The following is a 7,082-nucleotide window of genomic DNA, read 5'->3' on the forward strand; positions in this document are numbered from 1 at the left end:
TGGCATCACCAGGGGTGCCACAATGAATTGCCAATGCCTTGATTTGAGTTAATCCCTGTTGTAGAATCAGGTGCCATCAGGTGGGCATTTTTATCTGGAAGCAAGTGTAAATAATTATCTGACAATTTATTAATGACTAACTGACATGTACCTCCTGCTGCACCCCCACAAGTGAATTACAAACACTTTTTGTATAATGGGATTAACAGGAAGAGGAATGACCCTCCTAGATTAACTCTGTTGTGAACCCTTGAGTTTCACAACAGAGTTGTTCTAGATCCTCATTGCAGTTTTAGCTTTTTGAAGCCAGACATCACAGGTCCAGTGCAGATCTGACTGTGAAACTAAGGGATATAGCCCCCTCGTGATCTAATGCCCTTTCAGGATACTATGGCTCTAAAGTGGTGTCCACAGACAGAAGAGTCTAGCACTGATGTAGCATTCAGGAAAAATGGAAAGTCTTGTAGCCACAACAAGTGAAATAACAATTGGCAACACAAAATGGGTGGGTTTCAAATTAAACTTTGCTCAATTTTGAGGCTAGTGGCTGAAGCAACTACCCATTTGGAGCAAAAGAAGCCCCTGAATAACATATGGCAGTGTGGTAAAGATATTTACTGTTATCTATGAAGCCTTGAATGTCTGTGGGTGACCAACTATCAGCTACAAAGCAAGGTAAGACATGTATGGGGCCTAATGGGGGCCATAATTTATAAAATTAACTTAATGCTATATTTCGCATGACTGGAAAGCAGCAAATGACCTCATAAACTCATCAGGAAAGTATTTATTCAGGTTATAGAGTATGGTCATTTTCCCACAGAATTTTATATAATCAGACTTCTTTTTGCGTCAGACAAGTCACCCCACAGCTGACTATTAGAACACATGGCCATCACCAAGAAGAAACAGTAACTTTATTCCTACACATGTTGGGGTCAACTTGAAAGAAAGGCAGATGTGAAATGCAAGAGTGAGCTCAGAGGTCAAATGTGACATGATATTCAGATGCAAACTATAATGTGAAATTTAGAATCCCCATGTACCATCATTTCCTATTGTTTGCCAATACAAATAAAGGCAGCAGAATTTTAAGCATAGTTTTAACAATAAAAGACATTTTATAACAGTTTGACCTAATTTGACCTTGAAGGAGAGGTCAGAGGTCAAATGTGACATGATGCTTTGTTAGAATCATAGTTTCTAAGTTATGATACTGTAACAGACTGAGTTATAAGTTCTTGATGTGTTAACGTTATAGTGTTCAGAATTCCTATTTAGTTAAGGCAGAGGCACTCTTACACTGCAGCAATAGGATTAACTGAGTGTCCTTAAATGTGTAATGACTTAGAGGCTGCAAAGCTTGTCAATCATTCTAGTTACCTATGATAGAGAGTCTACAAGAGAACATGCTGGTGATTGGCTGAGTGCATGGGGGGTGGGAGTGTGGGCTGGGGCCCGCGTGCGAGAGAGAGAGAGAGAGACGGCTGATGAGCATTGCAGTAGTTCCTAGGAACAGTTCTGTTGTTTTGGCGTTGGCTACGGCCTACAGTAGCCTGTGTTTGGTTCCAAATAAACAGCAAGTAAACTGGCACAAGCTTTCGCTGTGGTCTGTTTGAGGGACGCTACAACTGGTGTCAGAAGTAAACGGAAAGCTCGCCTTTGGATTTTTTTTTCCCTTTTCCCGCCTTTTTCTTACTGTGTGGGCTGCAGAGCTTGGTGGCTAGTAACAACAATGCTTCCAGTAGACTGCTCCAAGATTAAGCGGGAAACTGACACAGATGCACGCAGACATTCCAGCTCAGCTGGGGACTGGATGTTTGCAGAGCACAGAGAGCAGGTGAGGCAAATGACTGCCAATATGGCTAATGAAGCTGGCTTTTCATGCTCTAATCGCTCGGGTGTCCAACGTGCCGCCTGTGGGACAGCTGTTGGGAGTACTGAGAGTGACATGCATGCGCGTGGGAACCCCTTCTGCGCCTCTATGAAGACCCCTAGGTATGATGGCAAGGCCGACTGGGAAGCCTTTCATGCACAGTTTGAATTGTTGGCGCGGGCTGGGAGGTGGTCCACTGAAGAGAAAGCCCTCCAGTTAGCTATGTGCCTTACTGGTGATGCCCTGTCAAGCCTGTTGCTGTTGAGCCCAGAGGATAGGAGTGATTACGAGGCTCTGGTCGGGGCTTTGAAGAGGCGGTTTGGTTCGTGCTCCACTCCAAGCTTGCTCCGCTCTGAACTGTGCAGCCGGCGACGGCAGCCAGGAGAGCAAATTCGAGACCTGGCTAATGATATCGAGGGACTGGTTCACCGGACCTATGCCCATATGCCCCCTGCCATTCAGTGCGAACTAGCCCGGGACCACTTCCTCCAAGCTCTGCAGCCGGACCACCTGCGAACCCAGACACTGTTGGCTCATCCCAGGTCTCTCCAAGAGGCCCTGGAACTAGCCATGGAGAGGGAGCTGTTGTGTGCTGGGAGCAATAATTCCCTAACCGAACTGGGAAGACCATCACCTGCGGGAACCACGAGCGGGATGGGGCCAGGCACTGCTAAACCTGCGTGGGCAGAGGAACTGACCCAGCTGGTGAGGGCTGTCACACTACAGAAAGAACAACGGTCGAGGAGGCGGCCTGGGGTCTGCTGGGGATGCGGACAGCCGGGCCACCTAGCCCGAGACTGCCCCCGCACCCCCAGGGACCAGGGAAATGGGGAAGGGTCCGCATAACCGGGACAATGCGGGACCCTGGAGCTGTGTCCCGGTCCTCCGTGCATGGAGGAACAGCTCAGTATGTGGACTACGGGCGACAATCCGCTGGGGCTAGCGATGGGCTGTCAGAGCAGCTTGTTTCATTAGGCCGGACTTGGGTTGGGAACTGCTGGTATGCCCCAGTTGAGGTTGATGGACTATGCTGCTCAGCCCTAGTGGACACAGGGTCTTCAGCGACCCTGGTGAGACCTGATGTTGTCAGAAATGGAACAACTGTCCTTCCTACTACAGTGAAGCTCCAGACAGTAACAGGGGAGCGGGCCCCCATGTTGGGGGAGGCATTGTTAACCCTGGGTGTTGGGAGGAAGTCAGTCCGCTGCTCGGTGTGGGTAGCAAACCTTGAGGACTGTATTCTGGGACTGGACATTCTTGGGGCACTGGACTGTGTTATTGATACCAATAGAGGAACGCTCTCCTTCCCGGACGGACACATTATCCAGATGTCACGGCGGCCACCTCAACCAGACTGCCCAGCAGCCCATACCATTACTGTGCTGACAGCCAAATCATCACCGGACGCGACCCCCAGCCTTGCCTTCCCCAGCGATCCAGCTGCTCCAACTTCACCTGTAGCCGACATTAATCTCTGCTCATTTTTCCCCCCTGCTAAACAACCTGATCAGGAAGTGAGAGTTTCAGTTGTGAGGGAGGTGTGGAGGAAGAACTGTGATGGACTGACTGCCAGTGAACAGGGCGCTCTATGGCAGCTTTTACTGGACTTTAAAGACTGCTTCTCCCTCTCAGAAGGTGATGTGGGCCGAACTGACCTCATTCAACATGACATCAACACTGGAGATGCACAACCCATTCGGATGAGGCCTAGACGCCTCCCCTTGGCTAGACAGGCTGCAGCAGACAAGGCCCTGCAAGAGATGCAACGGGCTGGGCTCATTGAACCATCCACCAGCTCTTGGGCCTCCCCAGTTGTTATGGTTCCGAAGAAGTCTAAGGATGATTGGCGGTTCTGCATAGATTTCCGACCACTGAATAAAGTGACTAAAAAAGACCCATATCCCCTTCCACGTATTGATGAAACCCTGGACACGGTGGCAGGATCTTCATGGTTCTCATCCTTGGACCTGCGCAGTGGATATTGGCAGGTACCCCTTGCCCTTGAGGCCAAACCAAAGACTGCGTTCATCACCAGTGGGGGCTTATGGCAGTTTAAAGTCCTTCCTTTTGGCCTCTGCAATGCCCCTGCCACATTTGAGAGACTCATGGACAAGGTGCTTACTGGTATCCCACGCAGAGAGTGTGTGGTGTACCTTGACGACATTCTTGTCCACAGTACCTCCTTTCATGGTGCCCTGGGGGCCCTTAGGCAGGTTTTGGAGAGGGTAGCAGCAGCAGGGTTAAAACTCCACCCACAGAAATGCTGCTTCGTGCGTCGTGAAGTCACGTTCCTGGGCCACAAACTGGGAGCCGGGGGGGTTGGCACCATGGACGATAAGATCCAAGCTGTGAGGGACTGGCCCACCCCCAGATCCGTGCAGGACTTAAAGAGCTTCCTGGGCTTGGCATCCTACTATAGAAGGTTTGTGAGGGGCTTCTCCTGCATAGCCGCACCACTGTTCCGCCTGCTCCAAAAAGGTGTGGCTTTCCAGTGGACAGCGGAATGCCAGGCAGCTTTCACCTCACTGCAGAAAGCTCTGGTTGAGGCCCCGGTGCTTTCTCCCCCTGACCCCACGCTGCCTTTTGTCCTCGATACTGATGCCAGCAGTGTTGGATTAGGTGCTGTGCTGGCCCAGGTGACACCAGATGGAGAGAGAGTGGTTGCCTACCACAGCAGGATTTTCAGTAAGGCTGAACGCCGCTACTGCGTCACCAGGAGGGAGTTGCTTGCAGTGGTCTGCGCCATACGGCACTTTAAGTACTACCTCGGGGGCCTCAATTTCACCATCAGGACCGACCATGCTGCCTTGCAGTGGCTTATGTCTTTTAAAGAGCCAGAAGGACAGCTAGCACGCTGGATCGAGGAACTGCAGGCTTATGATTTCGAGGTGGTACACAGACCTGGGGGCCGCCACGGAAATGCAGATGCACTATCCCGCAGACCCTGTGACCCAGATGGATGCCACTACTGTGAGAGAAAGGAGGTTCAGGAGAGGGACCAATCGCAGCCTGACGTAAGGTGTGCAGTGGCAGGTTTGGGGGAACAGTCTTACAGTTGGGGGCTGGTTGCTGTGGATGCAGAAGAGTGGAAGCGCCAACAGGAGGAGGATGCTGACATCAGCCCGGTACTCCAGTGGGTTGAGGAGCAGAAAAAACCCCAGTGGGAGAAGATTGCCATGTTATCACGGGCCACAAAAGGACTCTGGTCCATGTTTGACGCTTTACGGCGGAACGATGGGATGCTGCAAAGGGGCTGGATAGAGCCGGCCACAGGAGAAACGAGGTGGCAATTGGTAGTGCCACGAACACTGCGGGGGACAGTGCTTCAGGCGATGCATGGGGCCCCAGGGTCTGGCCACTTTGGGGTCACCAAGACGCTTCGCCGCCTCCAGCAGGGTTTCTATTGGGGCCAGCATAGGCGTGATGTGGAGGACTACTGCCGCCGCTGCGACAGCTGTACAGCACGAAAAGGCCCAGTGGCCAGGTCTCATGCCCAACTCCAGCAGTTTCCGGCGGGATACCCCATGGAGAGGGTGGGAATTGATGTCCTGGGTCCTTTTCCCCGTACAGAGAGCGGAAACCGCTATGTCCTCACAGCCATGGACTACTTCACAAAGTGGCCAGAGGCATACAGCCTGCCTGACCAGGAAGCTGAGACCATTGTGGATGCACTGGTGGAGGGGATGTTTAGCAGGTTCGGGGCACCAGAAGCAATCCATACGGACCAGGGCAGGAACTTTGAGTCCCGTGTGTTTGCGGCCATGTGTGAGAAATTGGGCTCTCATAAGACGCGTACAACACCCCTCCATCCACAGAGTGATGGACTCGTTGAAAGATTTAACCGCACACTGGCTGAGCAGCTAGCGATAGTAACGGCTAAACACCAGCGTGACTGGGATGCTCACATTCCCCTGGTCCTCATGGCTTATCGCTCAGCAGCCCAAGACTCCACTTCTTGTTCCCCTGCCCTACTGATGTTGGGCAGGGAGATTCGGACTCCTGCAGATATGATGATGGGCAGACCCCCTGACACTGCTGGGGTCCCACCAGGACCCGAGTATGCAAGGAAGCTTCAGGATCGCATGGAGTCTGCACATGACTTTGCAAGGGGGAAACTGTTGAGTGCAGGGGCAAGGCAAAAGAGGAACTATGACATACACGCCAGGGGCCGACATTTCAATGTTAGAGAATTGGTCTGGGTGTATAGTCCCCAGAGGAAGAAGGGTAGGTGCCCCAAACTGGACAGTGATTGGATTGGGCCCTGTAAGATTCTGGAGCGCTTAGGGGAGGTGGTGTACAGGGTCCAATTACCCCCAAGGGGACGGAAGGTTGCCCTACACCGTGACAGACTGGCTCCCTATCAGGGCACAGCTACTTTCCTGGGGCAACTTAGTGGATCACAGGCAGACCCGGAGTCTACAGGTCCTCCCACCAACAATGTGGCCTCGCCTGATTCCCCTGTTTCAAACCCACATTCCGTGAGCCCTGTGTCTCCTGGGCCAGTGGCCCCCTCTGATGCAGCCCTGTTGCCTCGTTGCCTGGGCCCTTCTCCATCCCTGCCTGCTCCTTCCTCTGGATGCTCTCGCCCTAGGAGACTTCACAGTAGGGTTTAATCCCGGGATCCGGGATTCCCGGGAAATGCGATCAGAACCATTTCCCGTTTCCCGGGAAACGTTAGACGGGAAACCGGGAAAAAAGTCGCGCGCGTCGATTTGACTTTCAGAAAGAAAAGAAAGCTTCAGAATGTTAAATTTAAGGAAATATTGAGAGAAGGGTTCGTTTAATGCGAAAAGCATTACTCTTCATTTCAGGCACGTTCAGCCTCCGTTTAAGGCTTCAGCCTTCATCGCAAGCGTTTTAATAGAGGTATTACACAGTTGTACTTTTTTCCTCTTTAATTTGTTAAAATCGTAGGCAATGTGTTTACCCTAAGGTATTTTGTATTATATAATTTTATATTATTATATATTGTTATATTGCATTATATAGCCTATAAAATATGCCTGCCCTGAACAATAAAGAAATATCTGTTTAACTTCGAGTGTTTCTTTTCCTCGTTTGCAGCCGCTTACTAACAACCATGAATTAGGATACGGGCCTAATGGGTGAAGAAATTATCATGAAATAGATTGCTTTAACATATTTCGCTTTTAAAATGGAGTTGAGTAAAATGTATATTTTTTAGGCTATAAGGACTGGCCAGTTT

Source organism: Archocentrus centrarchus, chromosome 15 (assembly GCF_007364275.1).
Source record: "Archocentrus centrarchus isolate MPI-CPG fArcCen1 chromosome 15, fArcCen1, whole genome shotgun sequence".
Taxonomy (NCBI): Eukaryota; Metazoa; Chordata; class Actinopteri; order Cichliformes; family Cichlidae; genus Archocentrus; species Archocentrus centrarchus.